This window comes from Gopherus flavomarginatus, chromosome 4, assembly GCF_025201925.1.
Source record: "Gopherus flavomarginatus isolate rGopFla2 chromosome 4, rGopFla2.mat.asm, whole genome shotgun sequence".
In the NCBI taxonomy this organism is placed as follows: domain Eukaryota; kingdom Metazoa; phylum Chordata; order Testudines; family Testudinidae; genus Gopherus; species Gopherus flavomarginatus.
The window spans coordinates 65501444-65517559 of record NC_066620.1 but is presented as its reverse complement, the minus strand read 5'-3'; the positions used below and the strand labels follow the sequence as shown (position 1 = coordinate 65517559).

Genomic DNA, 16116 nt, shown 5'->3' with positions numbered 1-16116 from the left:
TTAGGCACCACTATAATCCACAGCACCCCTCCTCAGCCACTGCCCAACTCGGTAGGGGCTTAAACTCACTTGGCACCTAAATTGTTACTGTAAAATATCTAGGTGCCTAAGCTTCTGCCTCTGAACACGCACAGTGCTACCTCAGTCTAAACATCTGGACACTAAGCCCCAGCATGATCTTCCAACCAGGAAAGATAGGCTGGGCAATGTCTAGCTCCCCTGCAAGGCCCAATCCAGTAGGCATGCCCAATCCTTGCGCCAGAGAGTGAGACTGATTCTGTAGCCTGGTGGTTAGGGCACCTACCTGGGAGGTAGGGGGCACAGGGACTAGCCAAAGTTAGACAAACTTCAACAGGATAGATTGAGGGCACACTCTATAAGAATAGCCTTTAGCTCAGTGGTTAGAGCAGACTTTCCACAGGTGGGAAATCCCACTGTGAATTCTTTCTCCCCCGCAGACAGAGTGGGAATTGAACGTGGGTCTCACACATCCTGGATGAGTGCTCTAACCACTGGCCTAGAAATTATAAGGGTAGCAGAAGCTTCTCCTCTTACATTTCTTGCAAGAAATGACTTAGGCACCTAAGCTGCCTGCTTCCAGGAGTGGGGTACTTGGTGTAGATTGCTCACAGAGATAGGGCTTAGGACACACCCCTTTCATTGCCATTTCCCATTGTCTAGCTTAGGCAACTCTCCGCCTACCATACTGGTTTTTGTGGATCCCATTCTTAGGTGCCCCTCTCTCCCCTTCATTGCATAGGGAGCCCAGATGCTTAACCTAGGCTTTGTGGATCCCAGAGTTCCATGATATTCTAGGCACCTAAAGTTAGATGTTGCAGTGGCCTACATCCCTTGTGTAGTGGGGCATAGTGACCTGGCCTCAATCTGGCTATATGCTGCAGGATCATGAATGACACAGTAGGGATTTGAGGCCATCTGCTCAGAAGCTCACTAATTTCTTCAAGGAGAAATTTGACATTGCCTGTTCTCTTCTTTTTTAGTTTATTTCAAAAACAAGAAGCCCCTCCCTGAAGTCCTCTACCCATCCAGCTACTGCCTCATCCCCCTATCAGAGTTAAAAATGGAAAAGATCATCCAGTACATTCATCACCCTGCCAAGGCAGCCATTACTCCCTTGCCTTCAAACTCCTTAAGTGCACATTCTATTTTCACAGTTTTGACTTTCTTTCCTAACAGGCTTTGGTTCCACCTTTCAAATCTACCAAAGTATCTTCACCAAGGTCACTAATGCTCTCCTGCTGGCCAACCCTAAGGGCCTCTTCACTATTACCCTCTTGCTCTATCTTTATTATTATTATGGTAGCACCTAGAGGCCCAACCATGATTGGAGTCCCCTTGTGCAAGGTGCTGTAGAAACACATAGGAAGAAACAGTCCCAGTACCCAAAAGCTACAAAAATGGACAAGATGGGCAGAGTAAGAGGGGAAACAGAATCACAGCATTTGCTCAAGATCACCTATAGAGCCATGACTCTCTAGCAATTGCTTCTGACACCTTTGGTCAGCCTCTCCTTCTGGAGTCTCTCTCTTTGGACATTCATGTCTCCGTACGCACCTGGGCCTACTCCTAAAATCTATCCTTCAGCATCTTTAGGCTGTGCTGCAATAGTTTCTCAGCCTCCCTTCCATCTCCATCCCCCCAGGATTCAGTTCTTAGTCTTCTACTCTTTTCTGTACTTTGTCACTGGGAAACCTCATCAACTCTCATGGCTTCTGTTACCAACTCTGTACTGATGAATCTGAAAACCTCGTTTACTCCTCATATCCCCCTCTATTATTTCTCAATATTCCAATCCAGTGCCATCACGTTGTAGATGTCCTACTGCCTGTGCAAACTCAATATACTGAAATCCTAATCCTTTAATCCCAAACTCTCCTCTCTCTTTCTCTGCTGATGATTCCATTGTCTTTCCCATCACCCAGGTTTGCAGCTTTGCTGTTATTGTTGACTCCTCTTTCCCCTTCTACCACCAAATCCTCTACTGCATTTCTAGAATTGATCCTTTCCTATCCATCCTTACACTCAAAACCTTGTCGTTAAATTGGTCATCTTTCACTGCAACCACTTCATTCTGGTCTCCTGCTTTCTACCTCATTCCCCTCAGGCCCAGCTAGAAAGCTGCTGTACAAATCATTTTCCTTTCCTCCAGCTCAGATTCTGTCACTCTCTTATTTGAATGCCTTCACTAGCTTCCCTTCATTCTCTGCATCATATTCTAACTCCTGGTCCTCACCTTCTGAACTTCGCATAACTCCATTCTTGATTATGTTGATGCTCTTATTTCTTCTTACTGCCTCCCTTGTTCCCTGTGTTCTCTGCAAGCCACCTGCATAATGGCCACCAAGAACATTTTATGTCTGTACTGTATTGTTCACTAGTTTGTAAGCCCCTTGGAACAGGAATATATCTTCCTTTGTGTATTTTTTAGGGTTGAGCACCATTTAATACTCAATAAATAACGATGAAGGGATATTATTAAGCAGTACCCTTCAATCAGCAACTGAGTCAATGTTTCTCTGATAAATAGTTCTAAATATCAAGCAATCAGTATGTAGGTGTTTCCACTTGATCGCCCAGCATAAAGTGAAACCATCAACATGGATGCAGCAGGAGAAATATTGCTGTGGGTAGGATTTTAAACAACTTTAAACTTGTTTTGTAGCAACATCATGCTAATATAAAACAGCTGCTCTATATGATCTCAATTTTCAGCTGCAACCTCTACTTTTCCAGGCTTGAACCTGCTATAAAAGTAACTGGTGCTGCTTAGGAAATTAGCCAGGCTGCAGGTACCCCTTGTGAAATATTACTTTTGATCTTGCTTCAGGCGTAGGGAACCACAAATGGCAAGATAGGGTTTCTCTCAGCTGACGTTACTGCCATAACACTGAAAAAAACAAAAACCTTGAATAAGTTATGGAGAAAGAAATTTAAGCTCACATTTCACATCTTCTCAGGACATGACATCATTAGATTCCAGGAACATTTTCTTATGCAGCTAAGCAATTAGACCCAACTGACAGCACAGTTTTGGTAACTTTCATCTCAGGTATGCTTAGAAACACCAAGTCAAAAGTCAGAGAATTGATAGGGGGATGGAAATAATATTTGGCCATGTATTCCCTCAACCCTTCTATCTTCAAAGAAGCTGAGGGAAGAGAAAAATCAACATGCTCAAACTGACAGTAACAGGGAGGCAACTATAATCTGAATCTTAGATCTTAGAACCTAAAGTGGCACATATTTATTCAAAATCACACAATTTAAGATTTATTATTAATATTTGTATTACCATAATTGTTAGGAGTTCGTCATGGGCAAGGACCCTGTTGTGCTAGGCATGTGGTACAAACATAAACTGAAAAAAAAAAGGGGGGGGGGGAAACACCTCTAAATTATTTCCTCCCTGTTATTGGATTATATCCTTCTGGCATAAACTATTTTTCCAAAGAGAAAGAAATTTAAAGTATTTTTAAATCCTTTAATTTGTATATAAAAAACAAGAGAGATACTTGGGGATTCCATTTTTTATTAAGCAATACTGAATGATTTGTTAACTGCTGAATCAGAATTTCTCCTCCTGCCTTTAGTACTTCTGCTTCAGTTCTGTCAGCCGCAGGATCCTTCCTCTGTTTGAGGCCTTTGATAATTGGTTTAATCTCATCAGGTGTTATTGGTCCCTCTTCTACTTCTAATTTAACATTGGCATTTCTCTTGAACATGTGCATGATTGTTAGCTTTGAACAGTTTAATATGGAATGGAAATGTTGTTTCAGTCATCTGACTTGTTCTTCATGGGTTTTCAACATCTATCCATGAAAGTCCCTGATGGGCATCACCTGTGATGGTCAGGTTCTTCCTGAGAAGTTGTTCACTCTTCTATAGAGCTGCTAGAACTCTCCCCTTCTTCTGTCCCTGAAACAAAATCTGGGTTAAAGAACAAGTGCCACCAAACTGGAAAGATGGTATCATCGTGGCATTGCAAAAAACAGGTGATCTTACTCAGGGCATGAACTGGAGTGGTATTGTACTGCTATCAATTCTGGGCTAAGTACTGGCTATGGTTATGCTGAATAGAATGAAGATGACAGTGGATGAAATATTAGGAGAAGAACAAGATAGACTGCGTTCAGGTAGATCATGCTGTAAACAGACGGTTGCTCTTTGACAGATCATCAAAAAAGCTACTGCTTGGCAAAAAATCTGTTACAATCAATTTTAAGAAAGCATTCGATAGTGTCCCCCGAGAGACCCTGTGGAATATTGCTAGAAGCTATGGGATACCAGATAAGCTGATCAGCATAACATTAAGTTTACATGATGGAAGTGGATGCACAGTAAGACTGGATACAGACCTGGTGAATGGTTCAATATCCAGATTGAAATTATACAAGGGTATGTGTTGTCACCAATCCCTCTTTGCATTAAAAATAGACTGGGTGGTGAAGCAGGCAACAAAAGGCATAATGGATGGTATGAAACAGGTTAGTGGAGACGAGTTATAAGATCTTTACTCTGCTGACTACGTTGCTTTTCTAAGTATGACATGAAAAGGAATGATTGCTCTCACATTGGAGGAAGAACAGGAATAAGCAAAAATTGGATTGAGAGTAAATACAGAGAAAACCAAGATGATGAAGGTAGGAAACTGGACAACAGATGAAAACGGGTACATGAATGGAAAAGAAATTGAACATGTAGAAGAGTTCTGTGCCCTGGGGAGTGTGAGGACATCTGATGTGGCTAAGATAAAGATATTCATATGAGGTTATGGAAACAAACACCACTTTTGGAAGGATGAACAACATCTGGTCAAACAGAGGTCTCCACGCCAAACTAAAGGTCGGATTATACCATGCAATTGTACTGAGCACACTACAGTATGGAGCAGAGACTTGGCCAATGACAGCAGCTAACAAAAAGCAATTGGAGGCTGCCCATCACAGATGGCTGAGGAAGATACTACACATTTCAAGGAAAGATAAAACAACAAATGTGAGAGTGAAGGAGCTGACAGAGCAGGACATGTTAGAAAATATCATCAAAGAAAGAAGGCTTATGTGGCTGGGATGTGTGCACCCTATGGAACATGGGAGATGTGCTAAGCAAGTATTGAATTGGGTACCCCAGGGAGGAAAAAGAAAGCAAGGAAGAACTGGGAGAAGACAGCGGCACAGGATATGGAGCATGCTGGTATCACCTGGGAAGAGATATCACAACTAATGAACAACCATAATCAGTGGAGGAACTGGACTGCCTCATGTGTCAGCGGCACTGGAGGAACTAAGGTCTAAGGTAGGGTGATGCTGAATGGGGGTGGAAGGAGATGGTGCAAGTGACTGATTGGAAGAGTTGAGCACCCAAGGTGAAGGCAGGGGCTTTGAGAGACAGCATGGACCCTTGGATAAGGTACTAAATTAGGAGCTCAGCAATAGGGGTTTTATTCCCAGTGCTACCAATGCCTTGTGTGACCTTGAGTACTTTCTGTGGCTATTTCCCTGATTATATAATGATATTTATCTTCCTTTGTAAAGTGCATTGAGATCTTCTGCTGAACAGAGTTACATAAAAGCTTCACCCAGCCTGTCATTGATTGTCAGGAAATGCCCAGCACAATGGTCCTTATTATCCATTCATAAACCTGACAGTTTATAATAGTACTAAAAGTTCCAGCTTATATAAAACATCTGCAGATTTAATTTTCGGTGGATGATTTCAATATTAGTCACTATCAAATCTGTGTAGGGTTTCTATTTGCCTCGCTCTTCTCCACCCACTTTTATAAATTATGCCTAATCCTTTGGCTTTTTAAAGTTTTATTTGGCCTTCTTAAATTGCTTATTTTATAATGCAACATTCAAAATGCCCTGGATGAATGATGGGGAGAGCATAATAAATAAAACTATTATTCATAATATTTATGATGGCCTCCAGGTTATTCATTTCTTAGCCATTAGTGACTGGCAGTGTTAAGAGCTCTGGACCCTAAGTACCTCCAGATAGCCATTAGCTGTCAGAAAATGTCATTCCCATAGTCATAATATAATAAAATATTAAATAATAATAATTGCACATTTACAGCACCTTTCCAAAGATCGAAGTGCCTTAGAAACATTAATTATGCCTCAAAGCCCTCGCTTAATATAAGTCAGTAGAATCATAGAATCACAGGGTTGGAAGGGACCTCAGGGACCGATCCCCAACTAAATCATTCCAGCCAGGGCTTTGTCAAGCCTGACCTTAAAAACCTCTAAGGAAGGAGAGTCCACCACCTCCCTAGGTAATCCATTCCAGTGCTTCACCACCCTCCCAGTGAAAACGTTTTTCCTAATATCCAATCTAAACCTCCCCCACTGCAACTTGAGACCATTACTCCTTGTTCTGTCATCTGCTACCACTGAGAACAGTCTGGATCCATCCTCTTTGGAACCCCCTTTCAGGTAGTTGAAAGCAGCTATCAAATCCCCCCCTCATTCTTCTCTGCTGAAGACTAAACAATCCTAGTTCCCTCAGCCTCTCCTCATAAGTCATGTGCTCCAGCCCCCTAATCATTTTTGTTGCCCTCCGCTGGACTCTTTCCAATTTTTCCACATCCTCCTTGTAGTGTGGGGCCCAAAACTGGACACAGTACTCCAGAGGAGGCTTCACCAATGTCGAATAGAGGGGAATGATCATGTCCCTTGATCTGCTGGCAATGCCCCTATTTATACAGCCCAAAATGCTGTTAGCCTTCTTGACAGCAAGGGCACACTGTCCACTCATATCCAGCTTCTCATCCACTGTAACCCATTGGTCCTTTTCTGCAGAACTGCTGCCTAGCCATTCGATCCCTAGTCTGTAGCAGTGCATGGGATTCTTCTGTCCTAAGTGCAGGACTCTGCACTTGTCCTTGTTGAACCGCATCAGATTTCTTTTGGCCCAGTCCTCTAATTTGTCTAGGTCCCTCTGTATCCCATCCCTACCCTCCAGCGTATCTATCACTCCTCCCAGTTTAGTGTCATCTGCAAACTTGCTGAGGGTGCAGTCCACGCCATCCTCCAGATCATTAATGAAGATATTAAACAAAATCGGCTCCAGGACCGACCCTTAGGCCACTCCACTTGAAACCGGCTGCCAACTAGACATGAAGCCATTGATCACTACCCGTTGAGCCCGACAATATAGCCAGCTTTCCATTCAACTTATAATCCATTCATCCAGCCCATATGTCTTTAACTTGCTGGCAAGAATACTGTAGGATACCATATCAAAAGCTTTGCTAAAGTCAAGGAACAACACATCTACTGCTTTCCCCTCATCCACAGACCCAGTTATCTTGTCATAGAAGGCAATTAGGTTAGTCAGGCATGACTTGCCCTTGATGAATCCATGCTGACTGTTCCTGATCACTTTCCTCTCCTCTAAGTGCTTCAGAATCGATTTCTTGAGGACCTGCTCCATGATTTTTCCAGGGACTGAGGTGAGGCTGACTGGTCTGTAGTTCTCCAGATCCTCCTCCTTTCCTTTTTTAAAGATGAGCACTACATTAGCATATTTCCAGTCATCTGGGACTTCCCCCGATCGCCATGAGTTTTCAAAGATAATGGCCAATGGCTCTGTAATCACATCCGCCAACTCCTTTAGCATCCCAGATGCATAGCATCCAGCCCCATGGACTTGAGCTCATCCAGCTTTTCTAAATAGTCCTCAATCACTTCTTTCTCCACAGAGGGTTGGTCACCTCCTCCCCACGCTGTGCCGACCAGTGCAGTAGTCTGGGAGCTAACCATGTTCGTGAAGACAGAGTCAAAAAAAGTATTGAGTACATTAGCTTTTTCCACATCCTCTGTCACTAGGTTGCTTCCCTCATTCAGTAGGGGGCCCACACTTTCCTTGACTTTCTTCTTGTTGCTAACATACCTGAAAAACCTCTTCTTGTTACGCTTAACATCTCTTGCTAGCTGCAACTCCAAGTGTGATTTGGCCTTCCTGATTTCACTCCTGCATGCCTCAGCAATATTTTTATACTCCTCCCTGGTCATTTGTCCAATTTTCCACTTCTTGTAAGGTTCGTTTTTGTGTTTAAGATCAGCAAGGATTGCACTGTTAAGCCAAGCTGGTTGCCTGCCATATTTACTATTCTTTCTACACATTGGGATGGTTTATTCCTGCAATAAAGATTCTTTAAAATACAGCCAGATCTCCTGGACTCCTTTCCCCCCTATGTTATTCTCCCAGGGGATCCTCCCCATCACTTCCCTGAAGGAGTCAAAGTCTGCTTTTCTGAAGTCCAGGGTCTGTATTCTGCTGCTCTCCTTTCTTCCTTGTGTCAGGATCCTGAACTCGAGCATCTCATGGTCACTGCCTCTCAGGTTCTCATTCACTTTTGCTTCCCCTACTAATTCTTCCCAGTTTGTGAGCAGCAGGTCTAGAAGAGCTCTGCCCCTAGTTGGTTCCTCCAGCACTTGGATCAGGAAATTGTCCTCTACACTTTCCAAAATCTTCCTGGATTGTCTGTGCACTGCTGTATTGCTCTCCCAGCAGATATCAGGGTGAATGAAGTCTCCCATGAGAACCAAGGCCTGTGAACTAGTAACTTCTGTTACTTGCTGGAAGAAAGCCTCGTCCACCTCATCCCCCTAGTCTGGTGGTCTATATCAGACTCCCACCATGACATCACTCTTGTTGCTTATGCTCCTAAACTTAATCCAGAGATTCTCCGGTTTTTCTGCCATTTCATTCCGGAGCTCTGAACAGTCATACTGCTCTCTTACATATAATGCAACTCTCCCATCTTTTCTGCCCTGCCTGTTCTTCCTGAACAATTTATATCCATCCATGACAGTACTCCAGTCATGTGAGTTATCCCAAGTCTCTGTTATTCCAATTACATCATAATTCCTTGAGTGTGCCAGTACTTCCAGTAGGTCACCTCCATTTTACAAAGAAGGAAACTGAGGGCACATAGCAGTAAAGTTATGGGCCCAGTGAGTCAGTGCCATATCTGGAGAGAGAATGCAGGAGTCTTGACTCTGAACTCCATGCTCTACTCCTTAAACCATGTTCCTTCCCTTTATTGTTCAAATAAATGACACCTGTGTGTTATGATGGTATGACTGTGGAGGTCTCATATCAAACACAACTCTACATGACTCACAATTCAATAAATAATGTTTGGTCCCAGCTTAATGCTTAGCCAACACAGCCATCACTGAGAGACAAACTGAAAATTTCAGTTAGCTTTCTACATTTTAACACCTTTTTTGTGAAAGATCTAACACTGAACTACAATTAACACATGTCCTGTTTACTGACCCTTTCAAAGCTCTCATATTTGCCATCATCAGAAGAGGGTTTTAAGAGAAGGGATCTTCTAAGAGACAGGAATTCACAGAGAATGATACCAGCTGACTGGAGTGGGATAGAAAGTGGTGATTATTTCAATCAGATGAAGAGTCTCTCTAACAGATTGGCACCATATGAGTCGCTTTTCTCATTTTATGGTAATTTAGATCTTAAGATGGGAAGGAAGATGTGCAGCACCTGTGACACACTCCTCCTGCTCCACTGTAAGACTGTATATGTGTACCTCAATTTAGCAATCGTGTTTGTACAAAAATCACCACCACAAAAATGGTCTGATTTTGTACAGGCACAATCTTGTCTAGCAGATTTGACAAAGAGGAGGTTTGAAAAATAGTTATGCCAATTTACATTTCCAGATCAGGAACAGATTTGTCTTTCATCACGGTCTGAGCCTGAGCCTAGAAGGTGTCACTTAGGCTGATCATGTGAAGCACTGAATTTCCCCAACTCCTATTGATTTCAGTGGCAACTAAATGCACACAGCATCTTGCAGCACTGATGCATTAGGGCCCATTCCTGCTCCCCTGAAAATCTAAGGGCTGGTCTACACTATGGGGGGAAATCGATCTAAGATATGCAACTTCAGCTACGTGAATAATGTAGCTGAAGTCAAAGTATCTTAGATCGAATTACCTACCGTCCTCACGGCGCGGGATCGACATCCGCGGCTCCCCCTGTCAACTCTGCTACTGCCATTCGGGTTGGTGGAGTTCCGGGATCGATAGGAGCTCATTCGGAGATCGATATATCGCATCTAGATGAGACGCAATATATCGATCCCCGAGAAATCGATTGCTACCCGCCAATACGGCGGGTAGTGAAGACGTAGCCTTAGACAAAACTCCCACTGACTTCAATGGGAAGCTACAATCACTTCCCTTGGGAGACTATTCCACAGTCTCACAGACTTCGGTTAATACATTTTTCCTGATATTTAACCTAAATGTTCTTTTTCTTCATCCCTTCATTAAACTCCCTTGTACTACCTTGAAAAATTCTCTTCCCTCCTTTTTGTACCTTTCATACATGAGTAGATGGGTATCACCTGTTGCCCTGTTTCCCAAATGTAACCCTTCCTTAGCCAAGCTATTTCAGCTCTTCCAGACTTCATTTGTTTTGTTTCCCCTCTGTGTACTCCCAACAATTTGTCTGCATCTTACTGTAAGACAGTGCCCAGAAATTAATACAGAATTATAGCAATGACATCATCAAAGTCTCATAAAGAGAACTTATCACTTTCCTTGTCCATTTCATGATGGATTCATGTATGCAGTGCCAAAAATACATCAGCTGATTTTGCTGCCATAGTGCTAAATTGCTTCCCACTAGAGTCTCCTTCAGCATTATTGCTTTCCAAGCTTTCTTTCTACCACTGAGTAGCTGTTTTTCTAATTACTTTTTCTTACATGTATTTGCTTGCATTTGTCCAGGTCAAATTGCATTTTGTTATATTCTGCCCATATGTCAACCCTCTGTTGGTCCCTTGTCATATTTTTTTCTGCCTACCCTGATGTTTACAACCCCTCCCAATTTAGTATCGTGTGAATTTCTTCAGTTTGTTGTTTGTAATTTTCCAGATCATTACTGATGTTAAATAAGATCTGACCCAACACCTACACACTTTCCTTCAACTTCATACCTTGTCGTGACCCTTTGTTTATGAACCTTAAGCCAAACTTCAGCCTACGTGACAATACTTATAGAGCTCAGTGGTTTGAGCATTGGCTTGCTAAAGCCAGGGTTGTGAGTTCAATCCTTGAGGGAGGCCATTTAGAGATCTGGGGCAAAAATCTGTCTGGGAATTGGTCCTGCTTTGAGTAGGGGGTTGGACTAGATGATGACCTCCTGAGGTCCCTTCCAAGTCTGACATTCTATGATATCCAAACCAGCTTGAATGCACTGTTAAAGTAAGATGTTTGGAGAAAATGAATCAAAAATAAATTTTCCCTTTCTTTGTCAATTTGCTGAAACGCTCCGTTTTCCTTTTCCTTTTCTAGACAGGTAGCTGTTCACTGGCATCTGCTAGTCCATCACAGGAGAGGGAGTTCAGAAAAAAGGTTGGGAACCACTGACCTAAAGAAAATAAAACTGGTCTTGCTTTTTCCATTAGACAGTGTATTCTACCTCACCTCCTGTCATAAACTCTTGTGTTTTGTTGCTGAAATCTGTTAAATAACTGAAACATTGCAAACCAGCCCTTGGATGCATCTACTGCTGAGTGAAGTGATCCCTATATATATATATATATACATACACTTTCTATGTTAGTTTATAAAATTTGTTGGGAGCTTTGGATGAAAAGGCTATAAAAAGTGTTAGTTATTAAGAATGCTCCTCAGAAAGTCAAGGCTGCAACACAAGGGGAGCCCTACTGGAGACAGCACACTGAACACTAGGTTCTGGTGCAGTTATCAACTACCTTAATTTTCTGTCAGCCCAATACCCCCGCATTCACCCCCCACCACACACACACACTTACTTTACTGAGACAGAGAGGAGGAGGAGGAGAGCTCAAAAGCTAAGATTAGTATGTTCCTCTGCCACAGTGATACACCACAAGCAACTTGTTCCCATCAGTTTGAAGTGGACGAATATGATAGTTTCAACATGGATTTGTGGATATGGTGCACCTTAAGATCTTTACAAAGACTTAAAATAACATGGGTAGGTTAAAATCATGATATACAATTTCCCCAGACAAAATACTACACTGAAATGGTGTTAAGATTAGTTGCACAGATCGGTAACTTAAGTGTAAAAACATTATGGGGATGTTGTAATTATCCCTAAACTGAGCATTAGAAAGTTTAGTAATAAATTATTAATAATACTAATAAATAATAGCTAGCTGTTACATAGCATTTTTCATCAGTAGATCTCAACACAGTTTACAAAGGAAATTTGTATCATGATCTCCATTTTATTGAGGGGCGGAAAGGTTAAAGGGACTCATCCAAGTAGCACAGATCTGGTCAAGCACTCACCAGATTGCTGGTTCCTCAGGTATTTTAAGCCTCTGGAGTCTAACAGAGCCCAGATACTGTCAATCTCTTGGGGTCCTTAGACACACTTTCTGGGTGCAGATCCTCTATCTAGCATCCCATGCTGGGAGCAGCAATCACACAGTCCCCTGCCCAAGCCGTCGCACCAGTGCTGACTCTTCAGACTCCCCCATAGCTTAGACACATCCTTTCTCAGAATCCCACCAAAGGTGTGAGCCTTCTGGTTTACCTTCTCAAGAGGCCATGCAGTAGGTGTATCATATAACACACAGACACTTTGCACAGAATTCTAACACACTGTTGCCATTTAATCATACAAGAAATATATGGATCTATAAAAAATAGATCCTAAAAAATAAACCTTACCTGAATTTCCCTGCCTCAGTTTCCTCACCACTCCAGGGCATTCTTTGGGCTTGCCTCAGAGACCTTTGTAAGATCCAGACCTTTCACTTGAGTATACGGCTTGTATTCTGAAAAATAAAGACTCCTCTCCCTCAGTCAGCTTGCTTTTTATTAGCTTGGCTAGTCCAACCCCGTTCTTCCTCTTGCCCTAGCTTCTGGCTTGTCTTCCTCAGTCCTCTCCAATGAGTCCATTTTAAACCCATTTTTTGTCATGTCTATCACTTTGTCTTGTTTGGGAATTTTCCATTCTCCCAATGCCAGCCCCTTGCAGAGGGAAGGGGAAAGAGGTCATTTCCCTTAGGATGCAGTTACTCTTTAGCATAACTATTGTATGGTCAAAGCACATTCATACAGTTAAGTGCTCTACATTGTCCCCAATGGTGGATAGCACATTTACATAGGCCATTCAGTGATACAGCAAGAAACCCAAAGAGAATTCTACCAGGTGATATTTCCAATGATACAAAGATCTGTACTACGAACTTCATGTAATTTTAAAAATAATTTTTAAGGACAGATTCCCCAGTATGGGCACCAAAGCCAGAGTGCACCAGCCAGTTGTGATGCATCACTAAAGCAATGCAAGTAGCCAAAGCATATTGGTGAATTTGGCTCTTAATTTGCAATTGTCTTATTGGTTTAGAGTGCTGTGTGAGTTAGACTGGTGCTTTATAGATGGAGAGCTCACTCTGAGCCCCAATGTTGTTGTTTAGGAGCTCTTAACTACATTTCTGCCACAGCTTTCCTAGCAATGTTGCCTCAGTATGCAGGGGTGCTTAAGCTGCAATGACATGAAGAACCTTTCAAGCACTGATGCCCAGGCTAGGATACAGCCACAGGATCTTTAAAGAGAAGTGACATTTGGATTAGTTAAGCTGTGAGCAAAAACTCTTGACATGTGTTCTATTTCCTGCATGCCAGTCACTGCAACCAATAAAATTGTTGCATTCAAATTAGCTGTAGAGGAAAGATGGTGACTAGTTGAGTTCCCTCTGATGTCAGCATGGCCCTACATAAAGAGTTACCCAAATTGTTGACCTGAGCCTGTCTGTAGCCTATATAATCATGATTAGATTCACCAATCTTTAATAATGCATAACTGCAATTTAATTTCTCAAAACATAGCCTATATATAAGATTTCAAGTAATGTTAATTAGACAAAAAGTATGAAGTATATGTGTTACTCCATTGTTAAGATAATTCAAGACAAAGAAAAGACACAGGATGATAAAATTCTTAAAGGATCCAGTTTTACCCTGTAATTTATGAACTAATTACCAGATGTACATGTAAAAGCAGCAAAGAATCCTGTGGCACCTTATAGACTAACAGACGTTTTGGAGCATGAGCTTTCGTGGGTGAATACCCACTTCTTCAGATGCATGTGGTGGAAATTTCCAGGGGCAGTATATATATGCTAGCAAGCAAGCTAGAGATAATGAGGTCAGTTCAATCAGGGAGGATGAGGCCCTGTTCTAGCAGTTGAGGTGTGAAAACCAAGAGAGGAGAAACTGGTTCTGTAGTTGGCAAGCCATTCACAGTCTTTCTTTAATCCTGAGCTGATGGTGTCAAATTTGCAGATGAACTGAAGCTCAGCAGTTTCTCTTTGAAGTCTGGTCCTGAAGTTTTTTTGCTGCAGGATGGCCACCTTAAGGTCTGCAATAGTGTGGCCAGGGAGGTTGAAGTGCTCCCCTACAGGTTCTTGTATATTGCCATTCCTAATGTCTGATTTGTGTCCATTTATCCTTTTCCGTAGAGACTGTCCAGTTTGGCCAATGTACATAGCAGAGGGGCATTGCTGGCATATGATGGCGTATATTACATTGGTGGATGTGCAGGTGAATGAACCAGTGATGGTGTGGCTGATCTGGTTAGGTCCTGTGATGGTGTCGCTGGTGTAGATATGCGGGCAGAGTTGGCATCGAGGTTTGTTGCATGGATTGGTTCCTGAGCTAGAGTTATTATGGTGCGATGTGCAGTTACTGGTGAAAATATGTTTCAGGTTGGCAGGTTGTCTGTGGGCAAGGACTGGCCTGCCACCCAAGGCCTGTGAAAGTGTGGGATCATTGTCCAGGATGGGTTGTAGATCCTTGATGATGCGTTGGAGGGGTTTTAGCTGGGGGCTGTATGTGATGGCCAGTGGAGTCCTGTTGGTTTCTTTCTTGGGTTTGTCTTGCAGTAGGAGGCTTCTGGGTACATGTCTGGCTCTGTTGATCTGTTTCCTTATTTCCTCGTGCGGGTATTGTAGTTTTGAGAATGCTTGGTGGAGATTTTGTAGGTGTTGGTCTCTGTCTGAGGGGTTAGAGCAGATGCGGTTGTACCTCAGTGCTTGGCTGTAGACAATGGATCGTGTGATGTGTCCGGGATGGAAGCTGGAGGCATGAAGGTAGGCATAGCGGTCGGTAGGTTTTTGATATAGGGTGGTGTTAATGTGACCTACAAAATCTCCACCAAGCATTCTCAAAACTACAATACCTTTTGGCGGGAAAGTTTTGAGGATGACATATGGTCCAATGCCTGTCAGAGAGCAACAAAACACACAGGGGGACGGAGAAAGAAAGGGACCCTGTAGGTCCAAACCCTGCGGAACGAGTTCCCAGCCACACCTCGGGGTCATTAAAGCCTTGCTAAGCAGTGGGGCGTGTTTTTTGGGGGGGGTGTCTGGGCTGCAGCTGGAGGACGAGCGACCCGAGGCAGACAAAGCCCCTGGGTCTTGCGGGAAATGGTTCAGGGGATCGATGAGAGATAGAGTCGGGCACCCTCGGGAGAGAACCGGCCGTAGCACCAGCTCAAGGTCACACACGGGGCGGGGGTCCGGCCCTGCAGACCCGCTCTCAGTCACGAGCCCGCGGGGACGGCGGTGGGGGGGGGGGTGAGTGGGGGATGCCTGGGCTGGATTTCAGATGGGGTAACCTCCCGGGACAAGGCGGCTCCGCTCCCACTTCCGGGTTCCCTCTCCTGGCGCATGCGCCACCCGCCAACCCTCACCCCCTCTCTCAGGCCGAGGTCCGTCTTCCCGGGCCGTACCACCTCGTACATGTGGTGGGAGGGAGGCCTCTCTGGATACTTCTGTTGTCCTCGCTGGCCCTGAACCTTCTGGGGCCGGATGCGACAAGTTACTCGCGGATATCGGCTCCCTTAGCAGTTACCGTCTCCTGGCCCTCGCCCCTGCTCTATTCCAACCTCCCCCACCGCAGGAGGATGGTACGCGCCACTCCCACCTGAGTCAGCGGCCGGGCAATACCACCCTGCGCACCACGGGGAGAGGAGCTGGGGCTATTGTTGGGTCAGGGGGTGCGTGCGGCTCGTGGCAAGAGTAGGTTCGTCACAGTCGCCGAGGAG

At 43.7% G+C, this 16116-nt stretch overlaps 1 long non-coding RNA gene across 1 annotated transcript; it reads right to left on the bottom strand.

Moving 5' to 3' along the window:
- Positions 1-3538: 3538 nt before the first annotated feature.
- Positions 3539-16078, bottom strand: LOC127048770 (uncharacterized). Its single transcript, XR_007773767.1, has 3 exons — positions 15812-16078; positions 12735-12841; positions 3539-3936 (listed from the first exon to the last, which is right to left on the bottom strand). It is a non-coding gene; the product is annotated as an uncharacterized LOC127048770 (long non-coding RNA).
- Positions 16079-16116: the final 38 nt, after the last annotated feature.